The sequence below is a fragment of the Cariama cristata genome, unplaced genomic scaffold (genome assembly GCF_000690535.1).
Source record: "Cariama cristata isolate BGI_N322 unplaced genomic scaffold, ASM69053v1 scaffold12977, whole genome shotgun sequence".
NCBI classification, from domain to species: Eukaryota; Metazoa; Chordata; class Aves; order Cariamiformes; family Cariamidae; genus Cariama; species Cariama cristata.
Genome location: NW_009628416.1, coordinates 18,259 through 34,562, shown reverse-complemented (window position 1 = coordinate 34,562; position 16,304 = coordinate 18,259).

The following is a 16,304-nucleotide window of genomic DNA, read 5'->3' as shown; positions in this document are numbered from 1 at the left end:
AAAGGATGGCATAGGATTGTGTGACTGGGTCTGGGTCTAGGGAAAGGAAGAGGAGGAAAAGGAAACAAGATCTTTATAGCAATGATAAGCTGGTTAATCCGCTTTGTGGTAAAGTGCCACTACCCCTGAATAACAAATGACCAAGTTCTGTTCATGCACAGTCCACCTTCAGCATCATCCTCCATATACATGTTATTTTTATTTGTCGTTACGGATTTGGCTTTCACAGAGTGGGTATAAATGGATAAAGCTGGGCCTGCAATATGACAGACTAGCCAGTGAGACAGCAGCTTTGCTCTAAAGGAAGATGGCCAATAAAATCTGCATATTTTCTAAGCTCATCTCAGCTCCATCCAAGAGACAACAGGAACTCTCTTGCCATCTCCACAGGACCTAGGTAGGCTTTCTTTCTCCATTTTTCATTTGTTTGTTTGTTTAGCTGGGCTTTTTCCTGTCATAGATTCTGGAAACAGATCAGCTTTTCATCTTCCTCTCAAAAATCTGTAGAGAAACTATGAAGTTAGACAGCAAATAAATAAATGGTAATGAAAGGTAGTGCACAAGAAAGATTTAACATCATTCAGTTGGAGGAAAAGGAGGAAAGCTAATGATTGGCAGCAACTAGTAATCACTCTGATATTTCAAAGTTTTTGCAGATTAACTCAAGATATTTTTTATTTCTATTGAAGTCAAAGACAATATTTCCATTGGCTGTCATTGGAGCAGTTTTAATCTCTTAAGCTTTGAACGGTCCTGTTTTTCAATCTGAAATAATAAAGTATGACATTATATCAAAACTGGGTCAGTTGTCTGATGTGTGGATTCATCATTCATTTTAACACTTACCTGATTCTTTCCTCATTCTTCTGCTGAGGTTAGTTTAAAAGAAAAGGCACCTCCCAAGCTATCCTCCATTGAAAAGTCATCCAAGGCTTGCTTTTCCATTTTTTTAAGCTCTGTGGGAAGTACAGCTTCAGCCCTATTAACAACAAACACAGCAAGAATGACCCATGTTCCTCACGCAACAACGTCTTGGGGTGAACACCGCAATGACTCACTGTTGCCTTTGGCACCCTGCTTTGACCAGGTAGATGCAGCTGGCGGGGATGTGGGAGCATTGGGTGCACAGCAACAAATGAGCCACGCATGCCAAAACACTGACAACCTCGGTTGTTGGGGAAGCAAGGCAGATGCCTGGACATAAGCTACCGAGGGTAGCCAAGACATCCGCACAGTGCTGCAGGTACAACATAGGAGCTATTGGACCCTCGTGCCCTCTGCCTTGGTGGCTGGAGGCTGGGCAGGACATCCTAGAGTACTCAAGAGGGCATCTACGTATGAAAACCTGTGTCTTTGTTGAAGATCCCCTAGAGCTGGTATATTAAGAAGTCACGGGCAAAAGAGCTAACCCATGGCTGGTTTTCCTGAACAGATTCTCCTCTGAAACCTTTAAATGGATTCTGGGTTTCCACTTTAGCTTCTTTTTAAGAAACAGGCTATTTGTGTTGCTTTTTTTTTTTGACGTAGTATTTTGGGCCTCTTGGCAATCTGAAGGTGGAGGCTCCTGTGTTGCAGTCACTGTTGCCTTACAGGCAGCTCTCAGCCCAGCGTTCCTGGGGCTACAAATGCACCACTCGTTTTGCCTCCTGGGAAACAGGAAAAATGGATGCTTTGCCTGATTCTGTCAATTTTGGTGAATCTGTCCACATTCAGGATGCTTTGAAGAGAGCAGTCCGTTCTTCTGTGTGCGTGCATGTAGGCATGGGATATAGTGGTCAGTTCTGGGATGGATCAAAGGGAATTTCAGGTTTTCAGCTTCACATTTCCCTATGATACCTTCAGGTATTCTGTAGGATTTTGTACTGTGCAAACATATCCTTCAGTCAGGACATTGGTGTAACTGTGCCCAGCAAAAGTATATTTTCTGAGGTTGGGCCAAAACATGCTGCTCTCTGAAAGGTCTCTGCTGTGTTTGCTGCAGAATGTGGTTGGCTTTTAGGGTCAAGTGGGGAACTTTCAAGGAGAGTAGGAGTAGTGTCACAGTGAATGCAGCTGGACATGGCTGTGTCACACAACCTGGGGGACACAAGACCTGAAAACAAGTTTTCACAGCTTGCTTACTCTGCATTTTTTAGTTTCCTGTCTTGGACTACTGAGTCTTAGCACTCAGCTGCAGCTGAGTTGAACTTTCAGAATAATGACATAAAATATTACATTTTTAATTTTCTATTCAGAGCTGTACTGGGAACGAGTTCAGTAAACAAAAGAGGGTGCAGAAGGACACTGCTAATAAAAATCCTGCCTAGATTCTCATTAAGGAATCTCAGCGGTTCCTGTGTACTGAATGAGGCAGGGATCTCTTGAAAGGAGCATGATGCAGTTGTATCATTAAAAAAGTGTATGATAATATATACATAACAGGATGCCACATTAAAGGCAAACTTAGTTCTGGCCTTTTGTGACATTAGAGGGACTGATAAGAGATAGGCTGTCCTCCCCAGGAAGTCAGTCCCAAAAGGATGCTTAAAACACGTGTGTTCACACCGCCTTTCACAGATTATATGCTGATAAAAGAAACCTGTTTATTCCCAGCTCCAGAAGAAATGGAGATGAACTGAACACAGAACTCTCCTGCTATTTGCTTTTCACCATTTCTTTGTGATAAGTGTGTATCTTGTGCTGGTCTGTTGGCTCCTTGTGCTGATCCTTGCCTTGGAACCTTCACAAGAGAGTGAGGCTGGCCCAGCAGGAGCAGCTGCAGCGGTGCTACATGGGGATGAACTCAGATGTTTCCTACTGAGTTCTGAAACCTTCTCCACAGTCTGGAGTAGCAGAGTCTCCTGGGCACTTCCAACCTACATTTGTTGCGTGCTTGAAATTGGAGGAGTTTCTTGTGTAGTGCAACCCTTACCTCTCCAAACGGGATATTCCCCATCAAATTAATTTTGTTAACCTAGGGTACATGGCATGTTTCCCACCTTGTCCTGTTCTCAATGGTGACTGAACCCAAAAACCAGAAGGCGTATTTCATGTCTTGTCTTATTCTCAGCAATGACAATGCTTTTTCTCAACATTTTCTAATGACGGGCACTCTTAGTGATACCAAGGGTGAAAACTTTCAGCTGTATGAACATTTTGCAAAGTCAGGTGAGGATCTTCAGATGTGAACTGCTGGACACTCTTTCATGTCAATGCTGTTGCCAGTTCCATCTGGCAACCGGTCAGAAAACACTAAACAGAACTCAGTCAGAAATGGTTGGTTGCTGTCCTGATTTTATCGAAATGTTCTTTTTCTTCAAGGCATGCCACTTCATTTTCCCTACTGTAAAATAAAGATAATAGCTGCTATTCAAATACACTTGTATTCGTGAAGGAAGGAAGTTTCTGCATCTCATATTTCTGCATTTGATAACTTGTCCCACTTGCACACCGACTTCTCCAAGACCCACAGAGCCGATCAGTAGCAGAATCCAAAACAGAATTAAACCTGAGAGAGGAATCAGAAGACAGAAACTGTCCTAGTCAATGGGGAAATGTTTCCCTGACTGCACTAAGGATGTAGTCTATTTTAAATATTCTCATCCTTTTGAAATACTAAGAGATCTACAAGTAGAAACAGCAACTTTGAAATGGAATATTGTTGTTTGTGGGGATGGTGCCAAAAATAATTGTAATTGCCAAAAATCCACGGAAATATTTAGTTGTTTTCCAGCAAGCACTGACCAAATAGAGGAGCTCTCCTGTATCAAGCTGTGCTTTAATTACTGACCCATGAGTAGGATCTTTGCTTCTGAAAGTTTAGCACCACTATTTCATAGCAATCCTGTAAGCTGCTGTCTTTTAGCGAATACTGACCATGTTCCCTGTTACTTCTGCCAACCTGACTAATTCCATCAGAACCAAGTAGCTGTTCTTGTGCTCCCCTAAAAGCTCAGCTTTCTGCTTCCATCTCGGACCGCTTGGAGTTGAAAACAATTAAAATTTGTGGATGCGTTTCTTTGTAGTTGTTGTTTAGCCACACTATGGTTATATATGATCAATATAGCATGTTTATCATGGTAAGCCACATCACTAAGTGGGAACGGTGCTATGAAAATCAGGTCTCCAGTTTCTTGGTAGGCAGAGACCCAATATGATGCTATTTGAAATCATCAAAAAGGATCAAATCTTCTTTAAGAAAACAAATGAGCAGATCTTTTTTATCAGTTCATTTTGGTTTTCTGCTGACATATCACCAAAAGAAGCCAGAAAGATAAGGACTTCTTTTGGGAGGAAATTCATCCCTTTCTTATCTTTGTAAAACTTAGGCAGGTCTCTATCTCCCTGAGCTAATAAAAAAGATCAGTGACTCAGCATCTGTAGCTTGTAATTCAATTTCAGGCGAAAAGTTTGGACAGCATGCCAACTTTTCATACTAATGTTAATGTATTATCTTCAGGAGAGTCCAAAGGACAGGACAGCCTTCGGGAATACAAATAAATGAATGCCTTTAGCCTTAATTATTTTTAAATTCTCTGCTTGTTTTCCAGATGGCACCTGTTCTTCCTAAATTACCTTGATTGCTCATTTGGATCGATAGATCAAATTTGCCACCCACTTTTGCCACTTTCCTACCAAAAGTGGTAGGAAACAATCTAAACCAGAAAAAGGATAATTATACCAACCGATGTTTTCTCTTCTGGCTAGCGAGTTTATTTTAATCCTCTGCACTGTAAATTATTTCCAAAAGCTTCAAGTGGAAAATGCAGATGTAAACACTATTTTGGTACTTCCAGGGAGCAAAGCTTGCACAATCATTTCAGGAGAAAAAAAAAAGTTTCAGGAATTAAGCTCAGGTGACTTTCTTTTCAAAGTGCATTTCTGTTTGTGGGGAGAAGGGGGTGTACAGCCAGAAGAGGCAGCAGCCTTCAGAGAATTTGCAGGGAGGGGACAGCGTAGCAGCATCATTTCTCATGAGTTCACCAGCACAGGGCTGAGCTGGCCCAGGAGCCCTCTCCGGGGGGGAGAGGTCCCGGGGTCTCTCCTGCCCAGGTCGGGGTCCCTCCTGCCCATGTCAATGAGCAGCACACATGGAGGTGCCTTTTACATGTGTCGTGGGTTGATACAGCCCAAATCTACTAATTCATTTTGCAGAGAAGGTAATGAGAATTCATCAAATTGCTGAGTCACTGCCAGCTTGAAGCATAATTAAAATAATGGAGCAAAAAGCTCTATATAGTGTTATCCATGTAATAACAATCTTCTCCAAAAAATAAAAAAGCAGGGTAATTTAATTTAAATTTGAAAACAGAATTTGTTTGTAACAATCCTAGATTTGCTGAATGTCCCAGGTCTCAGGCTGTGGTGCATCTCATGTGCCATGTGCTCTTCTATAATGTGAAAGGTCCCTGGAATTTCTGTCCAGTCATCCTCTGTTGGCCTCGTTTCACGAGAGCAAACTTGCTAGCAAACTGATAACTTTGTATTTGCACGATATCCTGGGCGTGAAACACCTAGAGCCACGTGGCGATGGGACAGCCCGTCATTGCATAACTCTGCTATGCGATCAGCAGAAGAAAGCTGACGTTTCTTCACCGGGCTAATAAGAAACACTACTGAACATCGGAGAAAGTCTTCATTTTATTAAACTGCATGTCTTTCTAACACAATATAAGGAATACATTTATTTTTTTTTAATTTTTTTTCCTGTTTAAACTTCTCGAAATCCTTAACTGCCACAACTGCAACTCTCAGTGGACCCAGCAACTTGAACTGAATTTCTGTGGGCCAGTCCCCCGGGATTTCAAAGATGCTCCTTTGGCAGCGTGGCCCTCTGATGCTAGGGAATCACCGAAGCTTTCCCTCTCGCATTCATCCCCCATAGCCACTGGCCTGGGGCTCTACAGGATGCAGCCAGGGGAATTTGCAGAAAGACTGATTTTTCTTGGAGAACTGCAGGTTCATTGGAAATGTTTCATAGGTGCACACCAGTTTTGACCAATCCTTCAAACCAGAGAGGTCCCCCGGGAACATGGCAGGTTGCTTGCCTTCTGGGCCGGGGTGGTGGGCAGGACACACGGCCTTGCCACGCCAGCTCCTCGTGAGCTGGCAGCTCGGGCTTTCTGCAGCAGAGCTGGAAAAGCGGAAAGCTTGAGGTCTCCAGTTTTGTGAGAAGCTTTGGCAGGTCTGTGCTTCAATCCAGAGGGGCCAGCCCATCAGCTCAGCTGGGTCAGCTCACCCTCTGCCTGTCAGTCCCACCAAAGATCAGCCCATGTGCCCTAGGGGCTGCCGGCAGAAGTTCCATGCAATGCGGGCAGCTGACTGCTTCGTTTAGCTTTTTAAAAACCTGGTGACTTTCCTGAAGCGAATACTTTCAGAGTCTCCTCTCCTGGCATTTTGAATTTGCATTCCAGTTCAAAACAACCGCTGCTGTTTGCAAACTGTATGACTTGCATGACCCAGTTACAGCAGCAGTCACGTGCCCTCCGCATTCATGGAGAAAAAGCTGAAAAGGACTGCTCTGCTAAGGCTGAGAAGTTGGTTCAGGGGGAGGAATTATATTTTTAAGCTGACATTAGCCACAATCAGTGCTAAAAGATGTAGTGCTGCCTCCCTCACCTGCTCATTCCTACCCTCTCCCTTGAGTTTGCGCAAGCCAGGTCTGAACAACAGAGGAATTGATCCGGCTGAAATCCCAGCCAAGCTGTAATCTGGCTCAGGGTCATGATATGGTTTGCCATCCACATCATGACCCCAGCAGAGCTGGAGGGGACGGAGGATGGACTGGGGAGGAGGATGCAAGGTGGTCTCTTCTGCTGGCTCTTGGCGCTTCCGCTTCCTCACAGGGTGAGGTTACGTGAGATGGCCGAGCCTGGGGGTAGCTGTTACCTCCCAACTCCATCAGGAATTTGTTAGTCTTGGTGAAATCTTTCTGATCCTCACTTCTCCCCTGCAGGGACGGTGCACCAGCGAGTGCCAAGCAGTCGACAAAATTGTGGAGCTGAGCATATGGCAATCTGCGCTGAGTATGAGAAGTGGTGTGTAGGAGATGCTGGGAGGTGCCCCCACTCCATCTATCCCGGGATTTTACTTGCGATGTAAGTGGTGAGCATTTATGGTACAACTGTGTGTTTCAGGGCACCTTTTCACAATGAAGTTGCACAAAATAGACTGGGTTTTTGTGTGTGTTGAGAAACCAGTTGAGAGTTGTGGAGCACTTCTGCATCTGCACAGTAGCCCTCAGTGAGGATTTTCCAGACTAGCTCCAGGCTTGGAGAAACAGAGGCATGTGGAAACTCAGGCTGTCCTCAAAAGGGGGCATCCAAGAGAAAGTTTCAAGGTTAATGGCTGTTTTTTCTGTTTCCCAACATGGAACAACTGAATATTCTCATCTTGTTGGAACCCATATGTCTCATGTGACTTCTCTTTCATCTTCTTTCTTTCATGACCTTCTTTCTTTATCTAGGACTAGAAAAATACATACTAATTCCTGGAAAAGCTTGCAAAAGACAAAAAGGTAAGTGAACTAACCTCACCGGTGTAGAATAGGTCAACTTGTTGGTACTTGCTGTCAAACAGTGTGTGGTGATTTTAACTGCTGGGAAGATGGTGGTGACACCAACACTGGGGTGCCTTGCTCTAACCACTCATGCATACGGGGGCTGTTGAGCAGATGGAGAGAGCTCAAAAAGTGGCAGAAAATGGCTTGAAGACTGAAAAACCTGCTGTATAGAATCTCAATTTTTTTTTAAGCTATTAAAGGGTTACATATAATTTTCTGAATTTATTTTTTCAAAGAAAAAATTTGTCTCAATTTGAGATTTGCTATCTTTTTCTGTATATTCTGTAATGAGCAACTGTGAATTTTATGCAGGAACTATTGGGTGCAGCTTTATGCAGTTTATTAGATGGAAGAGCAGAGCTTAAATATTTAAACCTGATGTACAGGCACGGAATCTAGAACAGACTGAGTGACACAACAAATAATTTATTCATTGAATATAGCATCTTCCTTTGTGCAAATATGCACATATATATTTTTGTTTTCTCACTCTTCCCCAATGCTTTTTGATTTTTCACCCGAACATCTAGACGAAGGAAGGCTTCGGTGATCACAACGTCCATCCATCTGTCCCACTCTAGTAACTTTTTAACCAACTGCCACACTTTAACATCATGCAGTAGTGTGACACACAGCTCAAAGGCATTAGGGTAGGATTCATTTCACCTAAGTTTAGACTTCTATAGTATCAATGTCTTCATCTGAGGTAGTCACCTTAGGTTGTCCTTACAGTTAGTGGAGACCAGTTGGCACTTTTAACCATGATTCAAGAGACTTCCTTTCTGTCTTATTGCTTAGTTAGGATGATCCGCTGAGATGAAGAACAGTGGAACAGTGGAATTTTCTACATGACTTCTGAAGACCAGTTCTAGATAAGAAAGGAAATTTAATGAGACGAAAGCTGAAGCATGTGCTCACCAGCAGTCATACGGCCAGTCACTGTGGGTATCAGGCTGCCAGGCAGCATGTGCCCTTTGCCAGCAAGTGGAGGGAGCTTGCACTGCCCTTCACCTAGCTGGTATTTAGAGGATGTGAGAACAAGATGAGTGTACTGCTGAGGTGAGGAGAAAGTCATACAGAGCTTTAGGGTCAGGAGGGCTGTGGGTGGGTAAGAAAATAAGACATGAGTTCAAAAGAAACAAGGCTTCACTGGATTTACTGCTCACAGAATTAATTGCTTATTCCCATGAACTCCCCACAACTCTGTGTGCTGTGGCTGCTCAAACAACTTCCACAATAACTCTTTCAACATATAGAGGTCAAGCCCTACCTCTGATCAGCTTATGATGCAGCTTTCCATTTCCAACTTGATAATTTTCAAACAAGCACTTCTGGTGTTTTTCCCCACAGCCACTCTCTCTTCTCTGAAAAAGTCATTATAAACACCTCAGAGCCACCTCATTCTTTTCTCTGAAAGTCCTCAGGCCTGCTAAAGTCCTGACGATGCTGCGGCTGCTGCCTAAGATCGATTGTCTCTGTTTCCTGTTGCTTTCCACCTGATGGGTCCCAGTCCGAGTTCTTCAGGTTAAAGCACTTCTTTGTTGTGCACGGGAAAAGTCGTAGTCAACAAACCTGAGTCTGTAAAGTTTATGGTAATGCAAGCAAATAAATGACAATACCTTACTGTACTGGTTTTGTCCTGAATGTGTGAATGTTGCTGCTATTCCTTCTAAAATGAAGGGTCTGGGAGTTGTTATGACAATGTCTCTAAAATATACTCCCCACTAAAAAGTTGCCTGGTTAAGATCAGTCACTTTTTTTTGTGGAAGGAGACTGAGAAGCAGGTTTGAGCCATACCTGCAGGAGGGGCAGCCACAGACAACAACAACAGGAGGAAACAAAACCCCAGAGAGGGCCATATCTTCTGCTAATCCCTGTGATATCATTGAATGAAAGAGTCACCACCACCTTAATAACCGTGGTAACAATTTGTGCTTTGTCACGGTGACTCTCAGCGTTTCATAAGGCAGGGCATTGTTCAAGACTGGCCTTAGTGAAAACAGTTGCTCCCACAAGCAGGTTCTCATCTTAGGATCACTTGTTAACACATATTTATTTAGTAATTTACTTTCTGGGAACAATTCCATTCATGTTCACTTTTTTGTTATCAGCAAAGCATAACTCAAGAATCACAGAACGGTTTGGGTTGAAAGGGACCTTAAAGCCCATCCAGCTCCAACCCCCCTGCCATGGACAGGGACACCTCCCACCAGACCAGGTTGCTCACAGCCCCATCCAACCTGGCCTTGAACACTCCCAGGGATGGGGCAGCCACAGCTTCTCTGGGCAACCTCTGCCACTGCCTCACCGCCCTCACTGGGAAGAATTTCTTCCTCATAGCTCATCTAAATCTTCCCTCTTCCAGTTTAAAGCCATTGCCCCCTGTGCTATCATTACCCTTATTACTCTGTTTTTCAGAAGGCACAACTGAGATAGCGAGTGAGTTAGTTGCTTGCTCAAAGCCATGGAGTGGGTCAGTGACTCATCAGTAGAGCAGTCTGAACAGCAGGCAGGTTTTGTTTGTGTTTCATTCCAGGAAAAACAAAATAAGTAATGCAGGCCAGGAGAAAAGCTTCAAAACAAATGAACTGGAACAATCACTCCCAAGCTGATGCTGTCCAGAATTGGGTTCAGAGTCCTACACTGAATGGTGAACAGTGAATGCCAGATCCTCATTTCATGCACAAAAACTTCAATCTCTATAAATCTCCAGCAAGGCTGCTGTCTGTTGTCCATGATTCCTCTTTTTGGGTATCTTCATCTTCCTGGTGGGACAGCAGAAGGAAGCATGGCATATGAGACATCCTTGTTGCCTTCCTCTTGCTGAGAGCGCACAGGCCTTCTGGTTGTGATGTAAATGAACAAATAATTCCTCAGCGTTTTCTGGTCTGACTGCTTCCATTCATGTCTGACTGTTCCTTTGTCCCCACGTTACTGTTTTTTCTGGTGCTATTCCTGCTTGACCCATAACTACCGAACTATTTTTTGTCTCTCTACTCTGAAGGAGGGCCATAGGGCTGCCTTCCAGCAACTTTCTTGCAAAACACAGGTAAGCCAGATTTAGGAAGGTTCAAAAGCAGTCTCTAAATGCTGAGCTACCTGCGTGCACGTGTATTTGTTCTCCACCAGCTTGTTAAGGCTTAAGAACGTGAACTGTTGCTGAACAGTATTTCAGGTGAGTGAAACAAAGCGTGAGAGCTTCTATAATTAAGGGACAGAACAGCCTCAAAACAAAACTTCAAGCCAAAAGAAATCTTCAAGTGAGGAGAAAGATAGGTGATATCTAGAGTGGAATTCAGTTCAAGGTGGAGGCCCTTAAATTAATGTGTCTACATGGAGGTATATATAAAAATACACTTGCTGTTCATGTTTTGACTATGGAGATCAATGGTGCGGTGGAGACCAGTGGCTCGATTCAGTTGCCTAAATGTTGGTGCCATTTGAAGTATTTCAGAAGTCTGAGACATGTGGCTGGCACTTACAACACAAGGTAAACCCATGTCCTTTTGGGATGGCTGGATGCCAGACAGGACACCCTCCCAGTGCTCAGATGGTGCTGGACATTTATGTGTGAACCTTGTCTCCAGCCAATACAGCCAGTAAAGCCCAAGGAGCAACTCAGGTCATCCTAAAGTAGGACCTTGCGGGTGACTGAATAAATCACTTTATGTACCTTATTGGTTGATACTGTATCTCTGGCTGTATTGCCTATAACTGGAGGTTTATGATCCAGATATGCACGTACAGATGCCTAAATTTATGCTTCCTGACCTTGAGTTGCCCTCAGTGTTTCAAAGGAGCAGCAGCAGACATGAAAACACTTAGGTTACCCAGCAGCTAATGCCTGTGACTACTCAGTTTCATGACTCGCATGACTGATTTGGCCTTTTTTAAGTGGTCTGCCCTTCCAAAGAGATATCATCATATGGGAATTCTTTGAACAGTTATTTCTCATAGAAACGGATCCAGCTTCTGGTAGTGTGACCCAAACTGCCGTATCTTCCAGCTCTGGTTCCGCTGGGTGAACAGTCTCTTTTCTGTGACTCCCTGCGACAATTTCCGTTCTGGAGATAGGCATATCTTTTGTTTCAAAGGATAGCTTGATAACGAAGTATTCAAGCTGCTGCTAACAGCTTAGGGTGTTATTTATTACTCACAGAACACCTCAAGAGAGCTCTGCATTGAGTTTTAACTCACGATTTATGATCTCCGCTTTCATTTTTTTTCAGCTTTTGCTAAGATTCCTTTGGAGTCTAAGTGTTTTGCTGGTCACCCGGCCTGACACATCTGTTTCTCCTTCAGAAGAGCTGATCTGTTACTTCTGACAATGTGACCAAGGTGTCCTTTTGCCAGAACTTGTTTGACACCAGCAATGAAGCAAAGAGACCCTGAAATGTCACTGACAGGCACGTTGGCTGCTTCAATGCATTTGCCCATTGTTCCAGCGAGTGTGATCTAATAGAAAGCAGAACTTTCTTATTATAGCAAGCTACAATTCACTGGCTGAACTCTCAAGTGTATGCAGGGACCAGCGAAACAGCTTCAGAGCAGCAGCTGGGCCAGGAATCTGTTGGCTGCACTATTCTCCCAGCGACATGGGAAATAACTGTTTTTCCCATCTGCTAAACTTCAGTAATTTTTAAAATGTGTTCATGCCATGCTGGGATGAAAGCAAAACAAGTTCATGTAAGAACTTGTCCTGAGCTGAGACATCAGCATTTAGGGCACTGGTTTGGGAGGCTGAAAAAAAAATCTATTCACCCTCCCTCGGCAAGGGTGGTAAATATTAAATTATTTATTCAAACTGGAACAGCTCTGACAGAGGAGACTGAGAAACTTTCAAATAAGTTGGCGGCGAGATCACATATCTGGAACATGCAAAGTGCCTGGTGCGAGCCGAAGAGACAAAAGACATACGTCCTCCCCAGTCAAGGCCGAGTGTCCTTTTCACTGCGACGGCAGGGATGATGCGCTCTTGTGGTGACCAGAAATTCATCCTGGACCCAAGAAGCCTCTTCCTGATGAAAATGCTGTCAAACTTCATGCGCTGTTGTGCACTTTGATTTTAGCGAATGTGACTTTTTTCAGCTCATCCTCGTTGAATTACACCCTGCATTTTTCAGATCATTGCACCAGCCTGTTGCAATCCTCCAGAGTTAGAACCTTCTCTCCCAAAATATTTGCGGACAGGAGGTAGACATGAGACAAGGGAAAGCGGGCAGACCACTGCTGAAATAAGACTTTTTTACATGATGTGACTCTTGCCTTTTATGTTCTTCCTCTCCTTCTTCCCCTTCCCCTCTGCCACCAGCACTGCTGTCTGAAATAAGTGTTTTATGGCTTTCTCTCTGCCTTCTGCAGCTCCCGCTGCCCGCTCCATCCTCCTGGTGCCCTCCAGTGTCTCCTTCCCGAAACAGCTCAGCAGCAGGAGAGATCCCGCATGAGTGATGCTGTAGTGGGAATGCATGAGGATCAGGCGCTAAATTTAAGTCTGAATTTAATTTACGGGGTGAGCAGTCTATCCCTGACTAAAGGCAAGAAATTTAAGCGCCCAGCTGACATTAACCTAGGCTGAGAAAGACAAGCTTTGCTATGTTCAGGAAAGCAACACGGTGTTTGTGGTTATCCGAGCAGTTATTCAGAGCACTGCCTTATCAAAGATGTTCCCTGTATAACCGACTGCGCTGTAGTTAAAAGACGGCATTACCGAACATAGAGTGAGAAGCTGTGATTTGTTCTGTGGCCCGTTTAAGTGATAAGAACACAAGTTACAGACTGCAAGGCTTTTATTCTGAATTTTTCTCTTTGTTTAGATAAGTAATTTCAACAAATTCACTCTTTGGCTCAGAATAATCCCACACATAAATAACACACAATGAAAGCAATCTGTTCGATTTGGCTGTTTCTAATTGACTTCAGCAAAATTCTGACCCTACTGACCTTAACGGCTATTCTCATGTTGCTACATGGGGATTCTACTTAAGGAATACGTGATGTCCTTCAAATGGAAAAAGAATACATTGCCATAGGCTTGGGTAACATTTAACTTATAAGCATTTCACAAAAAGAAGAAACATGCCAGTTTATAGGCCTCTACATACTGGGTTGAAGTTGGTATAACGGACACCATAAATCTATGCAAGACCCACAGCTAAATTATGGATAATTCAGGGAAAACCAGCTTTTGCTAAGTGAATATTTCACTCTTATTATTTAACAGTTTTGAAGGAAAATGATGACACAATAAGCTCTGAAATGTATCTGCAATACAGAAAAATAAGTTTTCTCAGACCCTTAAGTAACAAGGCAAATATTGTAAGAAATAAAGGATGCAGCTAATTTTTACTTTAATCCATGCTTTTTACTTCAGTGATGCTGGCAAACAATGCATTTGTCAAGACTTGCTTAAAATCTTTTTTCTTTTATATCATAGTCTCATTGTAAGTTCTGTCTTTTTAGCAGTTTTTACCACAGCGATTCATGGCTTGACTCCTCAAAATCATCCCTGAATTTTGAAGCAAAATCATCCCTTTTGCTTCTCAAAATCATCGCTGAATTTTGATCTGCTCGACTTTACCTCCCAGCAATGATATACATTTTTCTTTACTTTTTTATTCTTCACTTTAACATTACTTAGCATTATTCTTTCCACCCCAGCTACTTAGGTTTTGAAGGTTATAACCAGAAGATGAAGGGCCTGCCAATTCAGAGATGGGTCCTAAGTTGTTGTGATAACTCTGTTAGTTTCTATCTTTTTCTTTACAGATAAGCCCTGGATGATCATTTTACTATCTGCTCTCGATAAGAGATCATGGATAGTTGTGTTGCTGTAGAAGATTTGGTTGGAAATTTAACATTTCTTCCCTGTTCCCTAACATTCAGAAGGAACCTCTGGTGTTTCAGCTTCTGACCATTGCCACCAGTCCTGTCACTGGGCACCACTGAAAAGAGCCTGGCTCCGTCCTCTCTGCACCCTCTCTTCACATATTGATATACATTGATGAGATCCGCCTGAGCCTTCTCTTTTCCAGGCTGAACACACCCAGTTCCCTCAGCCTTTCCTCACAGGAGAGATGCTCCAGTCCTTTCATCATCTTCCCGGCCCTTCGCCGGACTCTCTCCAGTAGCCCCATATCTCTCTTGTACTGGGGAGCCCAGAAGTGGACACAGTAGTCATCAGGTAGTAACAACATGTGATCCTGCTGTCCTGGACCAGATTCAGACATCATCGCTTTGAATAAATTTCTCCCCTGATGGAAATAACGCTTATACTTAGTATTTGAGTAGCTTTCTACCAGCATTTGAGACAGGAAGATGAGAGCAGTGTAAATTTTGATAATAATTTGTTTATATAGGGCATTTACAGTAAGTTCTAATCACATGGTGATTTGACGTTTAGCAGACCTTTTTGGACAATGGCTTCAGCACATTTTAGACACTGTAGGTACCCAAGGCAGCCAGGACTAATGGACATATTAGCATACTGACAGGACAGCCATGCACTTTTGGACTGCCAGGTAGAGACCAGAAGGGCAAATAAATCCTCTCCTCCAGGCTTGACTTGGTGGCCCACAAATTGACGCCGAGTGCCATTTGAGATGCCCCGCAGCACCTGGGGCATCTGTGGAAGGTACGTGTAGACCACCAAGACCTGCCGTGTAGGTAAGCACACCCACAGCCAGGCCGCGGCTTTGCAGGCGCCCTGAGGAGCCCGACGGCTGGGCCTGGGGCCTGGGTCATGGCCCGCAGGCTTCTCCTGGCTGCCTTGGCTCGCTCGAGCAGCCGTAAAGGCAGCCTGGTTAGAAGGGGAAGATTGCTGAACAGAAGAAATTGGCCACTGAAAAATGCTGACAGAGAAAGGCCTGCCAGCCTGGGACTGCGCGGCTGGGGACTAGGCCTGGGAACCACAAGCATCCTTGAAAAGCGCAGCCAGGGACCTAGAAAGTGGGGACATCCCAAGGTCCCACTAATCGGCGCAAAACCAAGGGGCTGTAATGGCAACTTATCATCTGAGGAGCTGGAAAACAGCATAGAAAAATAAAATTGCTCTGAAAGAACAGAAAACATAATCATCTATTGGCTGTTACAGGTGAGAAACAGAAATCAACAGCATCCATCGGCTGCTCAAAGTAGGATCTCCTGCACCCTCTTACATCTCTCTGTTATAAAAAGGACTTCATTTGTAGCCAAAATGGAGTCTCTCTCTGTCAGAACCTCCCGGTTGAATCCCGCATGAACTTTCCACAAGCTCTTGGACTCTCACTGGAAACACTGGCTGACTCTAGGCTCCATGTCAGGGATCTGCTTTGAAGGAAGACTCTGCCTGTTACCTTACTGCTGAGGTCTCTCCTCCTCTCTTTTGGGGATGATTGGGTGTCCCTCCCTTTTTTGTTCCTCCCTTTTGAGGTGGTTTGGCTCCTTCTGAAATCTGTCGAATTTGCTTCATGTAACTATTATATTTATTAAGTATATCTGCTGTTCTGTTATTGTTGATAAGTTTGCTTCACTCATGATAAGCTGTAGTAACCCATGATAGTATATACCTACTTGGTTGTACTACCATACTGCTTGATGCTATTATTGATTGACACCATACTATTGCTTGATACGGTATTACTGATTGCTGATAATAATTTGTAATAGCTTGATATATATTCCTTCATATTCACTTTATTAATATTCATATTAGCTTTATTAACCATCAATATATTTGCTAGTGGTGATTCTTGTGGTCATATACTTGCTAGTGGTGATTTTTCTGGTA